The sequence below is a fragment of the Gouania willdenowi genome, chromosome 6, assembly GCF_900634775.1.
Source record: "Gouania willdenowi chromosome 6, fGouWil2.1, whole genome shotgun sequence".
Classification (NCBI taxonomy): domain Eukaryota; kingdom Metazoa; phylum Chordata; class Actinopteri; order Blenniiformes; family Gobiesocidae; genus Gouania; species Gouania willdenowi.
Genome location: NC_041049.1, coordinates 6,069,675 through 6,094,880, shown reverse-complemented (window position 1 = coordinate 6,094,880; position 25,206 = coordinate 6,069,675).

Sequence of the window (25,206 nt, the reverse complement as noted above, 5' to 3'; positions counted from 1 at the left end):
TGCTGGTGTATGAACCTGTGAATGGGTTTGGTCCAGAATACATCAGTGACATGTTAGTCAGGTATGAACCCAGCAGGTCTCTCAGATCTATGGACACAGGTTAGATAGTGGAGCCCAGAGCTCACAGTAAACATGATGATGCTGCTTTTAGTTGTTATGCTGCAAAGAAGTGGAACAGAGCTGAAGTCAGCATCCAATGTCAACATTTTTAAATCCAAGTTAAACAATATTTTTAATAATTTTACTGTTGATTTAATGATTTTATTGTTGATTTAGAAACCCCTTTTAATGTTTTTTTTTAATATTATTATTATTACTGTTTAATGTGCTCTGTTGAACATTTTAATCATGTAATGCACATTGACTGGCCTTATATGAAATGTGCTATACAAATGCATTTCCCTTACCATCTTCTAGAGCTCATGTCAAGATCTTGTGCCGTGTGCAGCAGTGATGCTGATATGAAAACACAAACCAAAGGTAGTCTTTTGTGGAAAGCAAGGGTCAGTTATAATATGAACAAATTGAAAAACATTCCACACTGATGATTCAAATCAATTTATAAAAATATTCTAGTCTAAAAAGGAAAGATGCACTTGGCGAGGTCTCCAGGCAGTGTCTTTGTTGTCCAAAATTGGGATTCTTTGAGAAGTATTAAGCCAAAAACTTTCCACATTTTTTCATAAATGTAATTTTGTGCATTTCCATTGGCGGAACCTTCACCACAAGGTTCTGCACCGTTTTCTTATTTGCGTGTGTTTCCATTGGTCCAGTGTAAATACTAATGGTACGATTTTCAGCACCAACTGATGACCGATCTAGCTCACACCAAAATGTGACATTAATTGCAGGAGAACAATGATTTGTCCATCGCGACTCTGAGCCTGAAGGTTCGGTTCTGAAACATTTGTCTTCTTGCTGTTGTTGGAAAAAAAGCCACAGAGCAAGAAGGAGACAAACCAGCCCTTCTAGTGCGACCACTGTTGTTGTGTGCAGTCATCATATGCCACTCGGCTGATGTGATTAAGATCAGGAGAATCGTCCTCTGATGGAGAAGTGGCCGCAGAAGTTAGCCAGATAAACGGAGCTGTTTAACCTCAGTAGTGGCAACCACCAGCCAACCGGCCAAAGAAAAGTGCTGTAGTGATGTGGCGGTAGTTTGTAGGCATAAGAAAACCAGGACAGAGAAAACAATCAGAGAAAAGGTGATGAGACGAATGAAGAGGAGATGAAAAGTGGAAGACAGTGGTATATGACCCAGGAGAGGGTCTCATGTACTGCACTGATTATAGGATACACAGTGGTTAAAAAATGAAGTGGTCTCTTTTGTGATAGGGGCAAGCCATGAAATGTCCTTTGGTCATAAAGGTTGCAACACCACTAAATAAATGGGTGGAGACGGCTCTTTACAGTAAGGGTTCTCAACTTTACGATCAGGACCCCATTTTGGGTTGCAAGACACTGGTACTGGGGTTGCCAGATGCCTTCAAGAAACATAATATTTTTTGAACAACTTGAGCCCCTTTTTACATATTTTTACTTTGCTACTTTTAATGCATTTTTGCTACATGACCAATTTCTGCCACTTCATTTAATATGTTTTCTACTTTTAAGACATTTCGGGCACTTATAAACCCGTTCCGCTATTTCTCCCACATAATGTTGCATAAGTTGAGCCATTATTGTCACTTTCAATCTCTTTTCACCATAATTTTGCTTTTTTTTTTTTTTTTTTTGCCAGTTTAATCACATTCACAGTTTGTCATTCCCATTATTTGCCAGTTAAAACTAATTGTTCAAACTAATTGTTTCAATATTGACAATATGAACCCATTTTAACACTTTTTCTGTCTGATTTTTGGCCACTCTAATACAATTTTTTTTTACCAATTACTGTGGTTATTAAAATCCCATTTCACCACCTTTTCCACCATTTTTGGTCACTTTTAACACATTTTTTTTCTGATTAAAAGAAGGATTTACATCTTTAAGATGACTATATACTATGGTGCAAATAATACTAAACTTACTGGATAACAGTGGATATTATTCAGATATGAATAAATAAATGTGGTTATCACAGATTCATAGAACAGTAGACCATCATTTTGCTGACTTAATCGATGGACCCCGAAAATATCTCCTCTTTATTCCCCCTTACAGATGACCCTGTCTCCACATGTGTTCAACCACCTTCAGGTACAGTGGGGGGTCCCCGCTCTCTGAAATTTTTATTTTGGGGGCCGTGGGCTCAAAAGGTTGAGAACCACTGCTTTACAAGACTTGGGGAAAATGAAAAACATGATACGTCAGTTTTACAGATAAAAACAAGATGCATTCCTCACGCACACAGAATCCATACTCTGCATTTTATTTACAACATTTAATTGAACCTATAAGTGAAGGATTTTTCTAGATTAAAGGACATCGATGTAAAAAGCTAAAACAAAGACCGTCTGTTTCTCACTTGTTCCAATGAAGGACTGCTAAAAGCTTCTACACTACATACACTTTATGTGGTCTGATGGATCCCTCAGCAGTCTCTTACTGCTTTCTCCTCGTCCCTTAGCGAGCAGAAAATCCAAGGACAAAAGCAAAAATGTCCTGTCTGAAATCTTTGATTGACAAATGATCAGACGGAAAAAAGATAAAGCAGTAAGAAAAAAGCAATGATGAGTGACAAAAACGCCCCAGAGGGTGTCACAGGGAGTCACAGGTGAGAGCTTTAGAAGCGAGCGCTGGTGTCGCGGTGCTCTGCTGCTGCTGCAAGTACTACGCGTAACAAGAATAGCCCCATCTTTTAATGGCTGACTTAAATAATGCGATTCATTGCTTTTGATGGTGCCGTGCATTTGCAAACCACTTTGTGGCAACTGTGGAGAGCACGCAAATCTTAAAAACAGGTGACTGAACTTGCGATTTTCAGCCCACGCTGAAGACAGACGACAGCTACTTTGTCTCCTGCAATTAAGCCTTTAGGTTAATCGAGACGAACAATGGACCCTTTTTCTTTTTCTTTCTTTTTCTTTGTCTCTGCTTCTTAATTGACGGGCATTCCTGCAAAAGCAAGTACTCTTAGCAGTTCATGTTTATGAATACATCACGAGTAACAGCCATATACTTCACATTATGTTTGTCTAGTGCAACATATAGTGTTGACTCATACAACGAAAGTGCCAGACACTTAAATCTGTTGTTTGAAAGAGTAAACAAGCCCTTTTTCCCCACCTCTGCTTTGTGTGTCTGTGTGTGTGGAGAGCATTAAAGGGCTTTCACTCAGCCACTCGGCTAATTTGATTTCAAATCTGGCAACTGGCCGAAGTAATATACAAGCTAAGCTGTCACCTGGGAGCTGCATCAAACCCTTGGTAATGAACAGAGGTGCAATCAATGAGAGCAGATTTAACCAGTGGCGTCTCTGCAGCTGGTGGGCACTGTAGTGGGGCAAAATCACTCATGTAGCCCCGGTCACGAGGAAGAGGAAAGGGATTTGGTTGAACCCGAGTCAACTAACATTTTTTTGAAATAATGTTACGGTTTCATTTATTCAGTAAATTTACTTTGATCTCCTGACATGTTTCCACTGCCAACAGTCAGTCTTCCTCAGAGGCATCTACTGATCGCTTTCATGCGTCTTTATGAGTTATTTCTTGGTGTGGCCAACTTGAGAGTTCTCTCAGGCTGGCCACGCCCCCTTTTACCCGATGGTCTCTGGAGAAGAAAATCCGGAAATAATTTATAAAGACACATAAAAGGGATCAGTAGATCCCTCTGAGGAAGACTGACAGTTGGCTGGGCCCACTACTCATACTCTTTCATATTTTATTTTTTTTAAAATAATATGTTAGGATTTCATTTATTCAGACAACCTTTTTCTAGAAACTTACTTTGAACTTCTGACCTGTTTCGACGAGAGAACTCTCAAGTTGGCCACACCCCCTGTCGCCCGATGGTCTATGAAGAAGACATTAAAAAAATAAACAGAAAAGTGAATTCCCTGAAAAAATGTGTTTAAATAAATGAAACCTGAACATAGTATTTCAAAAAAGATAACAAAATAAACTTGCTGGAAATTTCACTAACTACTCATACTACCGGTAAGTCTGACATCAAAATTAGTATGTAGTGCGTTCACATTAGATAGTATGGAAAGATTGAGTACACGAGAAATATGCAGATGTATAATATATCGGGACATTTTTTAAGTATGCACACTGGACACACTAGTCATACTAAACTGCCCCATGATGCATTGCGTGCGCAACGTAAAATCATCCTGGGACCAGCTTCAAGCTAAAAATCAAACATCCTCTTTTCAAAACACAAGCTTCTCTTCTTGTTTTCCATTAGTTTTTTAACGTTTTGTAAATAGGGCTCTGGTTTTGAAGTTATTCGGAAGTTTTGTCAGTAGCACAATGACAGGTCTCCGAAACCCTCTGAAATGTCAGCGTGAAACATGCTTCCGCGAGTTTTATGGATCCAATGAGCACATGTTGATATTCTACTTTGTCACTTAAATTTTTTCAGAACTTTCAAAGGTGGATCATTTTGGCGTTGTAGGCAATCTTGGGAAACTTGGAAGTATACTTCAGTGGAAATGATCACCATCCTGAACCTCCAAACCATACTTATAGTATACAGTAGACAGTATACAGTATTCTCATTGAGTTTGTAGTGCATAGTTTGGAGTGTGCCATTTCAAACACAGCCAGGGTTCATGTCAAAATAAACTATTGGAGCCTAATCTGCACAGGCGACCACAGCGTTGGAGCCCACGTAGTCAATGAAGCATCGAGTGCCGGGGAAATTAAAAAATAAAACTGATTGAATTACAGTGTGTGGGTAGTTTTTGAGAAGTGACAGGCCATGTGGGATGCTTAAGGTGGTTGAATGGACATGGGGCTTATATTTCATAGTGAGGATTTAAGGCTTGGCTTTATGCTCTCGGCCCTCGAAGTGCAAATCATTGAGTCATTTATCAAGCAAAGTACTGCTTTTTTTCCATTGTCAAAATAATAGGCCCTACTTGGTTATATGTTGTTCTTTTTAAAGCCCTCTGTTCAATCAAGGATGGTTGAGATTAATTAAAAAGTATACATTTTTTCATATGGAACATCATTTTGTTTAAGCTCTCAACTTTTCCCTAATACCTTGTGAAAAGAAGCATTCTATTCATAATGAGATAAAGTATTTAGGGTTTTGAGTCAATATTTAAAAAATCAAGACAAACATTCACACACTTCACTTTCTGCCAAAGTGAAAATATTTTCACTGATGTTAATTTTATTTTATTTTATCTTACAACTGTGTGGTAAAAACAAGTTGCTGACTCAAGTTTAATTATGGGAGAATGTACAGACACATTTTTAACCCGTAGAAGCAAGGATGTAACAATATCAACATTTCACTGTACGATACCATCATAGTATTAAGGCCATGTTACGGTATTATTGTGGTATTGGAAAAAATGCCATAGCGTGAAAAAATACATGCCAGGAATGTTAAGGATAAACACAAATGTAATCATATTTATTCAGTCCCTCCAGAATTTGTGGCCAATTTGTGTGATTGTTGCAGCCTAAAACGCCTGATTTTGTGGCAGCTTTTTCAAAAAATTGCAGCAACATTGGTGCCATTATTATTATTATTATTATTATTATTATTATTATTATTATTATTATTATTATTATTATTATTATTAAGTGACTTCATTGTTTGCCATAACTTTGCATAAACTTGCCAATTTGCAAAAAAAAAATGATAACAACAAAGTTGCTCGGATCCACAACAATTGAACAAGATATGGATCATTTTAAAGGTTTACAGTGCATAGAATATTATATCGAGAATCAGTAGTTGTTTGCTTTTAAAACAAAAACAAAAAAAATCATCAAATAAACAAATGCTTTTGCTACCTACAATCTTGTTGTAAAAGAGTCTCATTAACATGGGTTCAGCGATTTGTAAATTTGTGTGAGGCGATACCACAAGGGGGCGTAAGCACCAACGTCATTGGCCAATGCTATCGTTTTGAACTGTACCTGTAGTGAATTTTAGTTACAAGCTCTAACAAAGATCATATATAACAGGAGAGGTTTAGTTGTCTTATTTTTTTCAAAAGTTGCAACATGGACTGACCTCGTAGAAGTGTTGCATTCAGTTCTTCTGTTAACCAAACAAAGAATAACCATACTGGGAAGTAGAACGGGGTATACTTTTTCCAAATCCATTATTAATCACAGTATGATCTTTAAATCCAATCACTCTTGGAATGCACGTCTCAGCCCAGCTTAATGTTTTCAGCTACTTCCAGATTGACTGTCAGTTTGTTTAAAGTTGGGCTTGTCAATCAAAGTCCTGTTTGGCTTCAGATGACAGAGTGCTGTCCAGCAAGGGTTTGAGAAGACTTATTGCTCATTAATTATAATTGCATTTCATAAAATCTTTTGTCACAGAAGGGTAGGAAGTCAAGCCTTTCCGAGTCAATAGGCTCAATTCCGAGTCAAGTCACGAGTCATTTGTTGTTAAGTCAAAGTGGAGTTGCAAGTCCTTTGTTATTTTGTCAAGTCAAGTCTAAAGTCATCGAATTTGTGACTAGAGTCCAAGTCATGTAAATCGAGTCCACACCTCTGACCGTTACGTCCCTACCAAGAAACTGCACGGTTTCTGAAATATTGTCTAAAACTTCTAAAATATCCTTTTTGTTTCTATATTTTTTCTCAAAATCAACACTACCTGATTACAGGACATGCATTTCTCTTTGGTGCTTTGAAAAGAAGAGCAGTAAAAGAGTAAAGTTTCAATGGAGCATGAATTCAATCAGGGCGCGTGAGATTGGCCTAATGAGGATAAAGCAATGTGACAGGCCTAAAGAGGTTAGACGTCAGGTTTATCCAATTACAGCTGAGCAATAAACAATTCCAGAAACTCTCTATTCCCCAATCGGCTCATTGCTCCCTCTCTCATTCCACTCAGTTTGAAACCTGACCCACCTCCTGTATCCATACGCTGCTGACTAATGCCTGTGTGTTGATGTGTGTTGGGTGCCGACAGTCTTTGTGAAGAGTGTGTGGACGTCTTGCTTCTGCCAATCTGCACAGTTAGTGAGCGGCCCTCGGTGCCCCTTCCCACTAAGCAAATAATCTCAGGCAGTTTTTTATTCCTGAATTAGTGCAGAGCGATGATAATGAGACACTCCATTTTCCAAACACTGGCCATTTGAGAGACAGTCAGATGGCTGGATAATCCGGTTTGCGCTGAGGGCCTCATTCGTCGGGTCCCATCTTTGCATTGACATTAGCACTAAGACGTATTAGCACATTAGCCGGAATGGGTGATGATGTGTTCTCAGTCTGTTAAGCGGAGTGCGATCGCGGCTGTGTTATGGTTATGGTGATGGCTTTATGGAGTCTTTGACAACTCCATTGATCCCCACACTTACCTCCTAATGCCAACATTTAAATCAGTTGCAAAAAAAAAGCCTACGATTTGCTAAAATGAGGGAGATTATTAGATTTTAGAAATGGCAGATGGAAGACGGAGATTTTTGCTGCCTGAAAATAAAACTCTTAAACAAAGAAGAAAGCTGTGACTGAATTAACATGAAATGAAATGAGCTTTTACTATTTATGAAAAACACTTCAAATGAACCAGGACAATATGTTGGAAATAAAAAGCTTTTTTCTATTCCAGTCGCAATTTAAAGATCTGGATGTTTCTGAAAAGCAGGGGCCCGGCAGCCGGCTTGTTGCATGCCACAGGCGATAGACACAGATCTATAAATGTTTGGCATTAAACAGAGCCATTGATGGCCTGCCCTCACTCCCTTTGCTCCCGTTAATGGAGCTTTTATGAATCTCAGGCCTCATTTGTCTCTCATGGTTAGGGGCTTTCTGCAGTCTGAATTGTGTAATAATGGCCAACCCAATTTGCTTTGTGCTACGTTAATCTCAACACACCCTCTTTTTTTTTTTTGCACTTTAATGCTTCTATAACTGCAATGCAGCTCGTTCATCAATGTTTCTATTATCGTCCTCTTCTGCCTGAGTGTGCGTATGGAAAGGGAAACAGGCCGGTGTTGTGGGAATTATAAAAGAGAGCCAAATTGTGCCACTAGTCGTTACAGACAAATAAAGCAATGCTGATGAATGTTCTAAAGAATCCATTAAAATGAGGTCATTATCTCCTGTAAAATTCATTTTCTCAACATAAACCCAAACATACCTCAATGAATATGGGTATTCTGTTAAAGAAGAAGCAACACCTAGAGCAGAACATTTGGATCATTTAAAGGATTTTCAACTGTTTTTACAAATGTGGCCTAAAACCTTTGAAATGTACTGATGTATGTCTAACAAAACACTATATTATGCACCATATTAATTATATTGCCTTTTAAAAATGGGATACTTTACATTTTTAGAGCCTGTATTCCGCCATCTTGAAATCACGCGATTGATGATGTCACACGGCCCTATGGCCTGTAAACATGCAATTATTTTATGTTAAAGATAACATTCAACCTTCTTTTTACATCATTTAGCAGCTTTTTTGGTCAAAATGCCAACTTGTGCTGCTTTTGGTTGCTCTACATAACCAAGAAAAGTTAAAGATTCCAATATAAACCTCTTTTGTCAGAAAGAGGTTTATATTTACAGAAAGAAGATAAAAAACTGTGTGTGACCGCAAAATAAATATGTGACCGCTGGGGGCGACAGTTCCAAATATGCAGTAAACAATGAAGCAGAGAAGAAGAGCTCTCCTAAAGGATCTTTACTCTCCCTTAAACAGTACGCTGACACTCTGGTGGCTGAAGTTAGTGAGTAAATCATGGAATGATGATGGACTCTCTCACCCAAAAGGACTTCTATCCTCAGTCACAAATTTATTTTGGGTCACAACTGTTTTTATCCTCTTTTGGTAAACAAAAGAGGTTTAGATCGGCATCTTTAACTTTTTCGAATTATTTAGAGCAACTAAAAGCAGCACAAGTTGGCATTTTGACTGAAGAAGCTGCTAAAGGATTCAAAAAGTAGGCTGAATGTTTCACTTAAATAGAAAACAATGGAATGTTTGCAGGCAGTAAAGCCGTGTGACATCATCATACACGTGATTTCAAAATGGCGGAACACTAAAACTGTAAATTAGTCCCATTTCTAAAAGGCGACTAAATGAATATGGAGCATAATAATGTGTTTTGGTAGGCATAGATCTACTAATAAATACATTTCAAACATTTTAGGCCAAACCAGTGGAAGATCCCTTTAACCATTAACATTTACGCTTAAAACAAACTTCCACATTTCACTTTTTGGTCTCACAGCTTTAGTGCGAAAGCTTATCCAGAGCCTCTAAAATCTATATTTAAAAAAAACTTCATTTGTTTTTGTGCGTTTTCTGATTGAATCCAAAAGTATTGAAGTTTACAGAAATCAAAGTTAACATTCCCTTGAAGAAATTAAAAAAAGACTTTTCAGTTTTATGGAACCTGCCCCAATTATTCTGCAGACCAGTTTTTATGCTCGTCATAAATCCTGAAAAACTGCAATCGTGAAATCAAACACACTCAGTGGCAGCATGAAGATGGGCACAGTGAGAGGTTGATAGGATCCTAAAAATAGGGTGGATCACTCGGGATGTCTCTGAGCGATCAGAGAGTCTGTTTAAAAGCTAAAAGTAGACCAAACCGGAAGATTTTCAGTGAAACAAAGACGTGCTCACAATCGGATATGGACAACGTCGGAGATGTTCATAGACAACTGTTCACTCGTGAGGGGATTCTGAGCTGGAGAGGGGATGCAACCTGCTAGCCAACAGAAATACAGCCAAGAAAATAAAATGCTTTCGTTTGCCCAATTCCTCATGACAAAGAAAGAGGAACAAGAAAAGCTCCCAAACCTGGAGGATTTCAACCGTTCACAGAATAAACTCATCATGTGTTCAGTTTTACAACAGGCGAAAAGATTAAGTGATGTAAAAAAAAAAAAAAAAAGCAGAGGTGAGTCAGTAAATAAAGACAACTTGAATGTATTAGTCGGCCCTTCATAGATCTTTCACACCAAAACCCTAAGTTTACTCAAAAACATGCAGAGTTAGGGTGCATTCACACTGACAGACCCGAGAGCATTTAAAACACATTTGTTTGCTCTGATAATCCGCCTCGTTTAGTCGCCATCAACACACAAACAAAGTCTAGAACGGATCAAACAGACATATTCTAGACTGATTGTTTTCTGCCGGTTTCAGAGCATTTCTAATTAAAGCCTAGAGCAAATAGGAGCGCCATGAACCCAACCACTCTCGGAGTGGATCAAACACAGGAAGTATTGACAATGACGTAGAGTGGTGAGGGGGCGCTGATGATGGCACAATACAGGGCTTTAAAACCACCAAAAGCACAGCAACTTCTTGCTGTTCCAACCAAAGAAGGCAGAAGTTTCTGAGCACTGTTAAACGCTCACTTTCACCCATTGTTGAGATCCTCTTGTTTGGGTTTCTGTTTCTCTACTCCAGTAACAGAATCCTAAAGTGGTTAGCTCATGTAACTGCACCAGAGGATGTTTGGATGTGCAAACCGAGCCAGACCAAGGTGATAAAATTATCACGGCACCCTCCCATTCGGACCTAGTCCAGAAATAAACTGGTGTGAAAGCAAGTTTAGAGCTGAACATAGAAGTAACTTTCCTCATAAGGTGAGGTAAAAGTACTACGCATTCAAGGTAAGATATTCAAGGCAAAGGTGAATGAGCTGGGTTGGGTTGGTATGTAGAACATTCATGACAATAAAGATGAACTAACACAATATTAACATTTAACACTTGATGGTTTGTTAGTTTAGAAACATTGTCTCTTGCAGTAATATAGCTCCACCTACAAAGATCAGTCCTGGCGACACACAAGCATTTTAGGAGACCTAGGGTGGGATGATACACCAAGTTTACAATACAATACGATGGACGATTAGGGGCTCACAATAATAATATTTTTGGAAAGGAAACTTCATTTTTCTTTTATTATTATTGCAGTAATTGGATTCTAATTATGGACATACATGTATACGTTCACTGGGTATGACCTTTCTAACTCAATAGGAATACAAAAAAACAACTATCTTGTTGCACAATATATCATTCTGCCTTTAGTGAGGCTCATCCTCCTTCTTGTTCATCTACATTTTAATTCGTCCACTGGTTCCCTTCACATCATGTTTTTTACGAGTAATCTTATGTGCCAAAAGGAGCCAGCTCCTAAAATGCAAATGAAATAGAGGACATGATGGTACTCTCACACAAAAAGCTCAAAACGATCATTTTTGGATAGAAATCATTGATATCGGAAGTTTTCGTGCTTAAATGGAAGTAAGAACAGGCCATAAAGATACAGTATACTGAGCAGATGAAAAGTTTTTAAAGGGGACATATCATGGTTTTAAATCCTTCCTTTTTACATATAAATCATACAGTTGTGGTCTATATAAAGCAGAACTGCACTGCTTGGGTCTGAATTCCTCATTATTATAGCTCCACAGGCCCCTTTTCTACCCCTTTTCTGATGTGCTTCTGAGAGCAACTCGTTTTGGTGGGGTCTCTTTAAATGCAAATGAGACACTCCATACCCCGCCCCCTCTCCAGGTGACATTCGGTTCAACTCCACCCTGCTCGGCCATTTTTGTAGTTTGATAGAAGAGATACGGCTATGTAGCGGCGCAGAAAAAGTTTATTCACACGTTATTTACACAATGTCAACAACGGAATACTTGTCCACCCAGCCTTACATGTTTGAGCCAGAGTCTGACCCAGCGGAGCGAGATGAAAATGAAGATGATGAACCTGCAGAACCCTAACAAGTGAGCTAACACAAGCACCGAGCTAACGCTAGCACCAAGCTAACGTCACGAAATGCATTTTAATACAGTCTTTTCAAAGACAAAAACGGCAAAATGAAATGACTAATGAAAACTTTAGACTTAAATTAAATCACGTTGACCATATCATCAAGGATCTAAAACGAGCACACAGCGCTAACATATGAAGTCTGAAAACGGTGCAACTGCTAAGGCTAACAAAACAATGACAGGGACGTCTTATCATCACACTTTTTAGCGTTATTTACAGCTTACCGAAGTGCTCTGTTCGTCGTCTCCAAAGATAGAAGGAATTGAACCCTCAAATCCTTCTTTATACTGGTGGAGGTTGCAGAAGCAGTCATCCTTGAAGTGCTTCGCGCACACAAAAATGACCTTACCCACAGATGTGGGTACATTTCTGTGAAAAACAAAACTCAACCAGGCACTTCGAAAAGGTTCTGATGCTGGGAGACGGTGTAATGAAGTGTGTGGGTTACTACATCCAGCAACTGAACATTTTGACTTATCCTCTTGTAACTTCGGCATCCTTGAGCTTGGACTACAAAATAAAAGCAAGAAATAAAAATGGCGGATTGCTCGAAGTGTTGGACCTGGAGTTGATGTACTAATTTGGCAGTTCTGCTGCAAATACTGTGATGTAATAGTTCAAAAAACGTAATAGAGAATAGAAAAATCGAAACAGATTGAAAAATATGAGCAAAACAGAATATAAAGATATCTACGGAGCACCTGAAGAGACTAATTTGATTTTTTCTGTACTTCTAAGCACTCTAAATATACAACAAAATGCATTTAAGGGCTAAAAAAGTGGATTTAGCATGATATGTCCCCTTTAAAACATTCACAGTCATTTGTTTTGTGCTATGTGGGTTTAAAATTCAAAACATGACAAAACCATGTCTTTGGAACTGCAAACAGTTTTATTCTGAAAGTGTCCCCACACAAAATAATGTGAAAACAACTTTTTTGAACCAGGACAGCAAATTCATGAATTAGCTAAATGGCATAATCACACTTTTAGCATGCTAATGGTTAGCATGGTGTCTCTCATACTAATGCTAACACTAAAACAGTGAAACATTCAGTGTGTGTATGTGTGTGTCTGCATGTGAGTTTTATTTGCTAATGAATAATACTGTGTAAAAATCATTCCATTCATCATGTAAATCAGGTTCTGTATCTGACATTAAGCTGATTGTCTTCATTTTAATTCACAGGATGCTTCTTCTTCTTCTTCTTCTTCTTCTTCTTCTTCTTCTTCTTCTTCTTCTTCTTCTTCTTCTTCTTCTTCTTCTTCTTCTTTTCTTCTTCTTCTTCTTTTCTTTCTTTTTCTTTTTCTTTTTCTTTTTCTTTTCCTTTTTCTTCTTTTTCTTCTTTCTTCTTCTTCTTCTTCTTCTTAATTCAACCCAGACTATGAAAGTGCCCTCAGTGGGAATCAACAATGAGGGCTCATTTTAAAGGTTCAGGTACAGTTTTAGAGAACATACACTGGTTTTCCCCCTCTTTAATCTCCACTGGCACTCATTAAATTAACTGTTCAATATAAAATGAATAAAAGATGTTTGACGTTTGAATAAATCGTATAAAAGTTTGTGAGTGTTTAAACTGACCTGCTTCACTCCTGCAGCTGAACGGGGATGCTGTGCAGAATGAGGTCTGTTTGCAGTTTCATCCATTTCATGATATCAGCCGCTCCAGTTTTGATTTATTTGACACAGTCCACCTAGCGCTTTTATGAGCAGGCAGCGCTGAGCTCCTTATCCCGCTGCACCGGGATCAGTCTACGGCAGGGGTGCAAATGTTGGCAAATAGACAATTTTAGCAGCTGCAGGTGTGACTGGAAACCAACACAGTATGACTGGAGTGTGAGAACAAAGTGTGTTTTGCTTCAAAACATGAAATAAAATACTTTGGGAAAGAGTGGATTTTTTTAAATCAAATAGATTAAGAATTTCTCGACATCTGTTTACATTTAATAACCAGTTTATCATCCAACTCCAAGGATAATTTCCCACACTGCGATCACATCTGATTAGCTCATTATCATCAGGTCCCGCCCCTTCAGGCCAACTTGCCTCGACCTCAAAATTAGCAAACGATTGGAGGAAATTAGTTCTGATTGGATTTAGTAAGTTTAAAGAAAGATAAATGAGAGTCTGCATGCCTCAATTCCACAGGAGAAAGTAGCCATGTAGAAAACTTGGAACAATCATAAAAAATAGCTTTGTACATTTTTTTAAATCTTGTTTATTTGTTCATTGGATCCCCATTTGCTTCCACCGTGGTGTTTTAATCATTAAAGAAATGATTCTAGTACATATAAGAACAGATTAATTAAATACAGGTTAAAATATAACATTACATAAAAAGTTACATCAAGACACATTTTCATTATACCAACAAATATATTGAAAAATACATGATATATACATTAAGATTGGTAAAAAAATATGACTTTAAAGATCTTTAAATCCTTCACAATCAGATTTCAGATAGTCAGAGTAGAAAATCAGTCAAAATGCTCAAAAACGGCTGGCACTGAGGGGGGTAGAAAATCTGAGAATGGCTGGCACTGAATGAGTTAATAGTGTATTACTTTGATGTTGAAATAACAAGCAGAAGAGTCAGGTAAACCTAATATGTATTTTTATTAAAAATGTATTGAGTATTGAAAATGAGAGTTGAAAAGGTTGACATCCTGTTAATTTAAAAGAAAGTGTTGGTTGGACTTTATTTAAAAAAATGTGAATACATTTGACATTAAATGTTGTTTACTTGTCTATGTCCATGATGCATTTTTAGATGATTCCCTTAGAAGAAACAGCAGGAGTCTATGAAAGCTTACCTGCACCGTCCAAGTAAAAAGTTACCTAATCAATTCTAAGTCACTGAATCGTTTTGGATGGAATCGTTCTATATATAACCAATATCATCCTGCAACAACAAATCGTGATTCAAATCGAATCGTTACACCCCAAATCACCAGCCCTGCCAAAGGAAGGGGAAGCTAAACTTTATTGGAGGGAAAAGAGGGCAGTGTTATTGAGTGTCTTTGTGCGGAACTCACACCTCACACTGGTGCCATACTGGTTCACAGTCACGTTCCTTCCTGGATTAACTACTGTGACTCCCTTCTGTTTGGTCTCTGCCAGAAAATCCTCCACAAACTTTAGCTGCTGCAGAATTCCATCGCTCATATCATCACAAGGACTACATCCATCTGTCAGGTCGCACAGGCCTTCCACAGCTTTACTCACTCCCAGGACTCACCGTCTCCAATACCTAATACTTCTCACCTTTTAAGGTCTTCAACAACCTGCCCTCTTCTTACACCTCTGAACTCCTTCCCATCAAGGTACCCACCCACATCTCAACTATTCGCCTCACTGCCCCCCCAATAAAAGTGTAGAAGATCATCCAGCTGCTTTTACATCAAACTGAGGTAAACCCCCACTACTCTTCAACCTCCAAAGAGCTCCAACTCACACGTTCACTTAGACCACGAGCTCAAAACTAGTCTGTTAAAGCCATTTTATTCTGTGTGATAGAATCCTGAACGGAAGCCAGTTTATTTGATTTCAACAGATGTCCTTTATCTAAGGTCTAGCATTGATTAGTGTCTCAGCTTTGTTTTGTAATTACTATTTTTTGACATAAAGGCTCCTCATGATAATAATAATTAAGGGTGTCTTGATTTGATATTGGTCTGATATATATATATATATATATATATATATATATATACGTATATATAAAAAAGGGGAATATGTATATATCAGCCTCCATCTAAAATCTCTGAAATAATATTGAGATGTTTTTTATTAGATTTATTGAGGTTATTTTTCAGGGTCTTCTACCTTTCTTTTAATATGTGGTTGATAATGAATGGGTCAGTTTTTCTCATACCTACTGTTGCTGACTATTGTTCTCTGTTAAAGAATTATCACTTGATTAAGATTTAAAAAAGAAAAATTCCACACTAGAAAATTAGAAACAAAAGTAAAAGTAGTGGGATTTCCCTTACATGTGGCTCCGGTCCGGTCTACACAGCCAACCGGAGATGTAATCCTGCTTCTTCCCGGTTCTTTAATGCTAGAGGAGGACTTACACTTAAAATAAAACTAAAGTCGTGAAATATAGTTAAAGCTATTCATTACAAACACATCTGGCTCCATAGCGTTCCTTCGCAATGGGTCCCAGAAGCCAAAAGAGGAAGTAGTCCTGGTTTCCCTCAGCTTTGTCTTCTCAGCCCCTCCTTGTACGTTAGGCCCCCCCCGTCCCCCAACCTGTGTCAGTGACTAATGTGACATGTAACGGTGTGTGAGACATATGCAATGCTAAGTGTAAGCATGTGTTTGTGAGTGCGCAAATAATATCGTCCTGATATTCTATCGGATTGATGCGGGTGTCGGCCAATTCGCAAGGTTGCAATATCGGCATCGTATCAGAAGTGAAAATGTTGTAAACCCTAAAATAATAATGATGAATAATGAGTGTTTTCATCATGGAAACAATAATTCATAAACAAATACAGTTTTTACCCAAAGGACAGGAAGACCTAAGATACTCAGTATTACATTTCTTTACTTACTCGGGCTACAGTTGATATTAGTCACAAATAGGGGTGGGAACTGATATGAGTTTAGTGATTCTGATTCCATTATTGATACTGCTTACTGATTCGATTCCTTACCGATTCTCTTATCGATTCTCATTGGGTGAGCGAATAGAATAATACATATGAATTTGTTTGCTTTAACTCTTTGTTTTCTTATCTTTGTCTCTTGAATTTCCTGCAGGGATATCAGCTTTCTTTTAATCCACCAGGTAAGGCAGGTGTAGATTGTTTTCACTGGATAATAATATACAAACATTTGAGAATATTTACAGTGCTCCTTTTGAACTTGAACAACTTGATCCAAAAGTAATTCAGACATAAAACAAACATTTCTTCTGTTAAAAAAAAAAGTCATATTAACCAAAAGTAGAGCTGCACTTATCAACTGTGGTAGATTAACAATTTTTGTGCAGAAAAATTAGAGAGAGAGATATTTCTCAGCTAAAGATGACAAAATTGGCAATGTGTCCCTCTTCATCCACCACCAGAGGGTGGCGCTGTCTTTGGTTGGGATGGGAGGAAGCTTTCTATATACAGTAGTTGGACTTCTCCATCCGCTCTTTGGACTATGTAAAATCCACGTTAACGGAATCATGGATGGAATCACAGAATCGATCAATGAAATGAAAACGGAATTCACCGGAAATGGACAGAATCGGCATGAAACGCTGTCACCGGAATGTTTTTTTATGGGGAAATGTTTCCGGGGGGACTGCTCATCAGGTGCACCGCCCGCCCCCCTCCCGTCCTGGCTGCTTCAAACAGGCTTCAAACATGGCCAAAATCACCCGAAACACTGAAAAAAGTTTACCGCCATTCTTATGAAGCAACATTGGGTACTATTTTGCACGGTCCTTAGCCAATATTTTTGTAAGCAAATGCAAAGCATTTCTATAGCACATGACTCCATTGAATGCCTTTCCCCCGGCACTGGTTGAAAACGGGACGTGACGTAGGCATTTTCTTCTTCGTAGGATCCTTGTAAGCAGCACAAAGCATAGACATAATATATGCACCGCTCTAGTGGGCAGCAGCAGTCGATGCGGCGTCTACGCATACTTGTCTATGGCGCAAAGCCCTTAGTACACCCTCCGCTACTTCCGTAGCAACTACAAGCACTAAAATGCCAAAAAATAACAATAATAGCGGCCGCATATTTATGTTTTTTTTTCAGCGATGTTGCGAGAAAGTTGCATCTCCGCACTGATTTCGCGGAGTTTGCTTGATTTTCAGAATCAGAATCAGAAATGTTTTAATGGCCAAGTACAGTTTTTAGGACAGTGCAAGGAGTTTGTCTTGGTAGGCGGTACACGAAACAAAAAACAAACAGTTGCGATTGCAACATCGCAAAATCCTGGAGGGACTGGTTGTAGTACACAAGACTGGTCTTAACCACTTTTGGAAGGTCTTGGTCTATTCTCGGACTTGAGAGCATTTAGGGTGCATTCACACCGACAGATCCGAGAGCGATTAAAGCGCTCTAGGATTTGTTTACTTGGGTTGTCCCTCTCGTTTTGGTGGTGTGAACATGCAAACAAAGTCTAGAGAGGATCAAACAGGCAAATCCTAAAGCGTTTGTTTCTGTCTGTCTCGGCACGTTTCTGATCGAAGCCGAGAGCGATCTGGTGCACTGTGAACACAACCGCTCTCGGAGCGGATAAAACACAGGAAGTATCAGCGATGATGTAGAGTGCATGGCATTGTGAGTGGTCAGCAGAGCTAGCGAAGTTGCTTGCTTTGATCCATTATTGAGAGCTTCTTCTTCAGGTTTCTGCTTTTCTTCCTACTCTGTCTCTACTCCAGTAACAGAGTGTTTGGAGCTGATCAGAAGTTGTTCTCTGAACACAAACCAAGCCAAACCAAGGAGATAAAATGCTCACCTGTCCTCCGCCAATTCGGACCGAGTCCAGGAAACAAAACGGTGTGAAAGCACCCTTAGACTTGGTCTTGGACTGGTTGAAGTGGGTCCTAGTGTTCCACATGTTGTTTATTCAACAGGTGTTGTGATTTCCCATGGCCTTAAAGGCATCATTGTTACGTGCAGCTTTCTCTGCCAATGTCTGTCTTTGTTTACATATGTTCTGCGTGTTGATTGGCTGGGAAGCTGGAAAAAGGGCGGGCAAAAGCGAAGAATAGGAGACCATTCTGTTCCCACGGGTGTTGAGGAGAAAATGACGGTGTAAGATGGTTCCGTTTGTGTTTTAATTGTTTATTTTGGCTTCAGCGAGCCAGATTAAAAAGACCAATGGGCCGGATGTGGCCTGCGGGCTGTAGTTTGCCCACTTATGATTTACAGTCACTGGAAGCCAGGTCAGCTGGCTAATACATGGATGAATCAAACCTCCCCAACAACTGTAGGGGAGGTTAGAAAGTGGCGGACGTCAGTTCGTTTCTGATCAGGCCGGAGCACACATCCATGAGGCTCGAAAGGAGCCGTAATCCCTTGAGATTTCTGGTGTTATCCTTCAGCAGGGTCACCTGGGAAAATGTTCTCTCAATGTGGGCATTTGAAATCGGCAGAGTGAGCTTTTATTTCTGTGTTGCAATACTTGCAATGGGCTTTAGAGTCGTCATTAGGGACAGGCACGATCCAGGTTTTTAGTTCAGGGTCGATCTCCCATTCCTTCCTGTAAGATTTCTTGTATTTTCCTCACTTTGGCATGATGCTAACTCAAATTCAGCGCAGCTACAGTGTATTTGCTGTCTGCTGAATTGACGTCACGGTTACGTTACCAAATGAAAAAATTAAATACAACTCACATCAATTATTTATTGATTTATCTATTTATTAAAGAGAGAGAGAGAGAGCGATGTTTTCAAAAGCAGCCCAAATTTTAATCACCCGCCCAATGTATTTTTTCCTCCCAATTGGGCTTGTGTTGGATTTATGTTTTTAGTCAACAAATTTGTTTTATTTATGTATTTATTCATTTTAAAATGATAGGTAAAGTAGTCTAACATAAAAAAAAAAAAAAAAAATTATCCACAGAATTTCTTTGGGGGGCTTGGGGGGTGCTATGGGTATCCTGGGGTAGCTTCAGCGCCCCCCTAGCCCTTGCCTGGCACCGCCCATGGTTTAAATGTTCAACTTATAGAGTTACTAAAGGATGAATTCACTCAAAATATACTTAGAATTGAAAATGCTTATTCAAGGAGTATTTCACTTTCATTTGGCCTAAATAAGATGAAGTGTACAGCCCTTTCAGTGCAGCCTCGGCTCTATAGGAAGTGACGAAGGGAGAAGCTCATTGTTGATTGGATGTCGCGACACAGCGTCACTCAAACTTGCTTGAAAAGTTTCAAAATTTCAACTTTGAGCATCTTCCAGCGACTCAGGACGCGTGATTGAGTCACTGAAAATGTCACGTTGCTTGACGTTCCATCATTTACAATGATTTGGATGTAATCTAGTTGCCAGAGTCGCTGAAGTCGTGTTCGGTATGAACACACCTTTACTTTAGACCTCATTCACCTGACAAAAACATTTCTTTTTAGTTTTTTAAAAAAATAATTCTGCTCGTATTGTTGGCTTTTAAATATCAGAATTTATTTTTTGCAAGAAATTTGTTGAAAAGATTTGACAAGATTTAAGATTTGTGCATGTTGTGCTTTAAAAAAGTTAGACACCTTGTTTTTGTCTGTCAAATATTTCAAAGAAAAATGTATTTAACTCATTCAGTGCCAGCCATTCTCAGATTTTCTGCCGCCCAGTGCCAGCCATTTTTGAGCATTTTGACTGATTTTAAAGACCCACAGAATATTTTCTACTATGACTATCTGAAATATGACAACAGATTCTGAAAGATTGAAGCCTCTACTTTCATCAAAAAAAAAACATTTGTTTCTGACTCGTTTCAATACTTTGTAATCAGCCGTTTAATAGAGCAAGTTTTACACAAATCTTGAGTTTCAGAGCAAAAAGCTGAGAAAAAGCCTTTTTCTAAAAAAAAAAAACCCTCCACACCACCTCTCCTCCCCCTCCTCCCGACACGCAGGGATGACCCGTTTGGCCCGGCTAGTTGATGGTTTTATCTCACGATCACAACATTATCAATAATCCATTCAGGTCCACACATGTTCTGTGAATTTCTCTTGGAGATGAATAAAGTATCTATCTATCTATCTATCTATCTATCTATCTATCTATCTATCTATCTATCTATCTATCTATCTATCTAGTATGTGGTGCTGTGAGCTGCTGGATACTTCACTATATCACTCTGTAGCGCCATAATCTCCCTTCTTTTTCTGCTTCTTCCTGCTTTGCTGGGTAGCATCAGTGGCTAATCTCTCATCTAAAGGTGCACTGCTGCCATCTTCAGGACACAGTTTGTCACTACAACACCCCACAGCTTAGATATTGATGAGGGACCTCCGCCAAGGTGTTTTCTAGTAATCCCCGTGAAAAATTGCAAATGACGAGATATCTCGTCAATGGCACTAAGCGTTTGGATTTGGCACTGAGTGAATTAAAGAGAGAATGCCCTTTAACTGTTTAAACTTGTTATGGTTTTAAAAATAGATTTTCATGATCTAGTCTTGGTCTTGTTGCATTCTGGTATCAGGCAAGTCTTGGTCTTGAATAGTGTGGTCTTGAGTATAACACGAGTCATACTGTAAGAAGACAATTTCCAATCATCCTATTGTCTTGTTTTTCCCTTACATCAACACGTTTTGTATGTTGCACCATAGCAGCAGTTTTTATAGGCTAAAGCTATCTAACCGAAGCTTCCTATAAAAGCATCAACACCATGAATGTGTCAGGGATCTTGCTGTTGGCTTACTTTGCAATGCTTCCTTATTATGAAAAGGAATCTTGTAAAGACACCCTCAGATGGATACATGTATGATGTGGTGATAAAAGACTTGAAGCTAAAGCTTTGCGCTCCTGGGGAAGAAGTTATCATCCTCACTCATGGTTGATCCATGTCAAAGACTCAGGAATAAAAAGAGAAGGCTGTTTTTTTACACTGGGCTGAGCATGATGTGGTGTACGATGAGCAATAGGGTGATGGTAATTCCATACAAGTATATACAGTACATTCTATATGTCATTAAAAGATAAAAATGGACACTTTTTTTCTGAGGGAAACAGAAGCACAAACTTTTATCAAAGCAAAATTTGAAAGGCCTTGCTTTACTTCTGAGAATTATTGTCCATATTGGCAAGATCAACCAGTTTGGATTGAACAATTTGGACTTGTTGAGGCGTGATTAGAAGCCTCTTTCAGGCGGGGCCTTTGAAAGCAATCGCTGCACTTCATCAATAAATCTCTGACAGTCACACAAAGCTCTTCTTTCTGTAGCGGCAACTGATTTTTAATTGGTTTTGCTTAATAATACATGGGCATAGTTTATAGTCGGTTCCACTTCGAAGATGAGTTAATAAGGCAGAAATAAATATAGATTACATTACCAGTGTCAGCACATGTGCCGAGTCAAATCAAAGCACTCAAACCGGGTCGTCGCTACTTTTTAATTCAGTTTCTGAACATCTGCCAAAATATCAACATACTTTCAGCTTCACTGTCACGTTTCAACTCAACACTGCTGGCTTAGTTTGAAATGCAACTACTAAAGCTGTATCATAATACAGATTCTAACAAAAATAAGAAAAAGTAACCTTGGGGTTGCGAGACACAGGCAGGGGTTGCCAGATTCTTTCAAGAAACTAAGATTTTTTTTGAACAATTTAAGCCCATTTTTCTGCACTTAGATCAAACTTGCCATATTTTAACCTATTTCATCACTTTTTGTTGCCATATTTTGGCTCCTTTTATTTTTTTTGCCAATTTAACCACATTCAAGATTTGTCATGGCCATTTTTTGTCAGTTTAAACTAATTGTTCCAATATTGACACTTTGAACCTTTTTTAACACTTTTTTTTTGTCCGTTTTTGGCTACTCTAATTTGCAACTTTGGACCAATTTTTTTTTAAAAATCCCCATTCATGGACCCCAAAAATCTCTCCCCTTTATTCCCCCTTGCAGATGGCCCTGTCTCCACATGACTGTTCTTCAATGTTCATGTCTGTGTTCAACCACCTTCAGGTGCAGTGGGTCTGCCCGGTCTCTGGAACCTTTATTTTGTGGGTTGCTGGCTGAAAAACGTAGAGAGCCACTGTTCTATAGGACTACTTTGTGAGGTAAATGTTTTTGTTGGCATTGAAGCAGTTGGTGATGAAGGAATATCATCTGTCCTGCTAACAAAAGGCTACAAAATTAACAAGAAAAGGAGGAATGAAGAAAAGGATGGAGGACATATACTGGGATGTGTGCGTGAATACCAACCGGACACTATTTGCTATTATATTCGACTTCAGGCTCCAAAACACCACCTACACACAAACACACACACGCGATCACACACATATTTGCAGCCTGACACATGGAGACACACACTGTTTTGTACTCTGAGTGTGTGTACGTGTAAAGGAGAACAACAAAAAAGGGAGAAAAGGGTGGGTGGAGAGGAGAAAGGAACAAAGTGGACAAGTAGCTTTTTTGCATGCTTTCTGTATGAAAGCAGAAATATGGATAAAACTAAATGTACATTATAGACTTATCTGGATAAAATGAAAAGCTTACATTAGAGGGTAGCTTTACTGTATTGCAATGTATAGATTGATTTAAATAGGGGTTGTGGAAATACTTTAGAGAAGAAATTCCACATTATAAAGGTTTTCTTATTAATTTGGTTTAAATGAAGAAAATTCTGGATTTCAGAGCACTCGGGTTAACTCCTGTGACACCCACATGTATCCCTCTGGGGTATAGTTAATCAGCAGGGGCGTCACTAGGTTTTAAGAATGGGGAGGAGGCATAGCCCCCAGTAGATGCAAAGGAGCAGGAGCGAACATAGCACACAAGCACAAAACTTTACAAACGACTAACAAATACTGAGAAGTTATTCATCATAATTTCAGTCTGTTTTTTTTAATACGATAGAACAACAACAAACACTAATTCAGTTTAAATTTAAAAAAAAACCAAACAATTTTCAATAAATTACTTAAAACAAAAAACATTTAAAAAAAAAGTTTACTTCAATCAAAATACATTTTTAATCAAAGAAAAAAAGGGTTTGAATGCAATAAAATATTGACTATTACAGGTACAATTGCACTCACTGACTCAGGCAGCATTTTAATTAATCCTAAGTAAAAAATGCTCCTTCACATTTAGGTCAATTTTACCTGTAGTAGAGAATAGAGTCACTTAAAACATTCCTGTTCATGTCAACTTTCTTGATTTCTCCTGATAAAGGAAATGTTCCTAATGACTAGTTTCTGTACACATGAAAAGAAACCATCAACATTGTGGATTTGTTGGATTTTGAGTGCTTCAAACCCTGAATCCTAAAGCAGAAAGGAGCACTGAGATCACATTTTCATGACTTTGCAGGAACACAAAGAAAACCATGAAGACCCACATTTCACAGCTCAGCTGTTATTACTCAAACATAAAAGGGAAAAGACCAGAGGCACAGCTCATTGTTGATGAAATGAATTTAATTGAATTAAGCAGTGGCCCAGTTCAGCAAACCTCCGGAAAAGTTTAGAGGGAAACCAAAGCTTTGCGTCAGAGAAAATGTGTAACCATTGATTTTAGTTTCATGAAATCATCACAGATTTTACAGATTATCCAATGAAGGTGATCCCCATGAGCACAATGGCCACATTTACATGCAATATAAAAGTTAATTCCTCTTTAAACTGACCATGTAAACACTTAATTCCTAATGCTAATTTAATTCCAAATTAAACTTAAATCTGGATTAAGTGGCTGGTTTATTCTGATTTTAATTCCAAATTAGATAATTCCTTTTTCTTGTAAACACTTAACTTGCCGAAATCCACTTTAAGTTAGTTCGGGTTGTTCTGCACTTGCATGACTTGTGGCGATGATGTGCTAGTGACGACATAATTCAAGATGGCGGTGGCCTGGACTCCAGCCGAGACTATTTAATAAGAGCCTTAAAAGACATGGATATAATGAAAATAGTGGATGGACAGGAGCATAAATGTGCAGACTTTCACACGGACACACACAGACTTATTAAACACACACAGACCTCGGTAAACGGAACAGGCTTCACCGGACGGCTGGCACTAGGACCCAGAGGCAGAGTAAATGCGTCCCCGTAATGCATGTACAGGCTAAAATATCACCAGTTTATAATTTTACCAGTTGTTAGAGCTACTGCCTTTACCAGTGAGCAGCTATTTATTCCTGGTGATTGTTTTCCAGAATTTTACTGGGCTTTATTTACCAGTCATTAGCTCCTATCTCCCTTCCATGGTCCAAAGCTGCTGTTTCACAACTACAATCAAAATAAAAGTGAAAACAGTTCTCATGTGTGGTCTTCTGTGTTGTAGCCGACAATAAACGGCTTGTTGTGTGTTTTTCCGGTAGACGTGATACGTTTCATGTCCAATCAGAACCCTTCCCAACCCCCAGACCTAAAGCGGAATTGAATAAAGCAGAATAAACCGGTTTTCCATGTAAACCTCAATTTGGGAATTACTATTTCCATGTAAATACGAAGCAGAATAACTAATTCCGAATTAAAGAACATCACATTACCGTGGCCAGTGTCTCATGTTACCCATTGCTCCTTGTTGAGGTCTTTATAGACACTAATACTAAATGACTTGCAATTGGGTGGAAATTATTTTGATTTGTTGTAACCATTTTGAAGAATGTAAAAGTATAAATATAG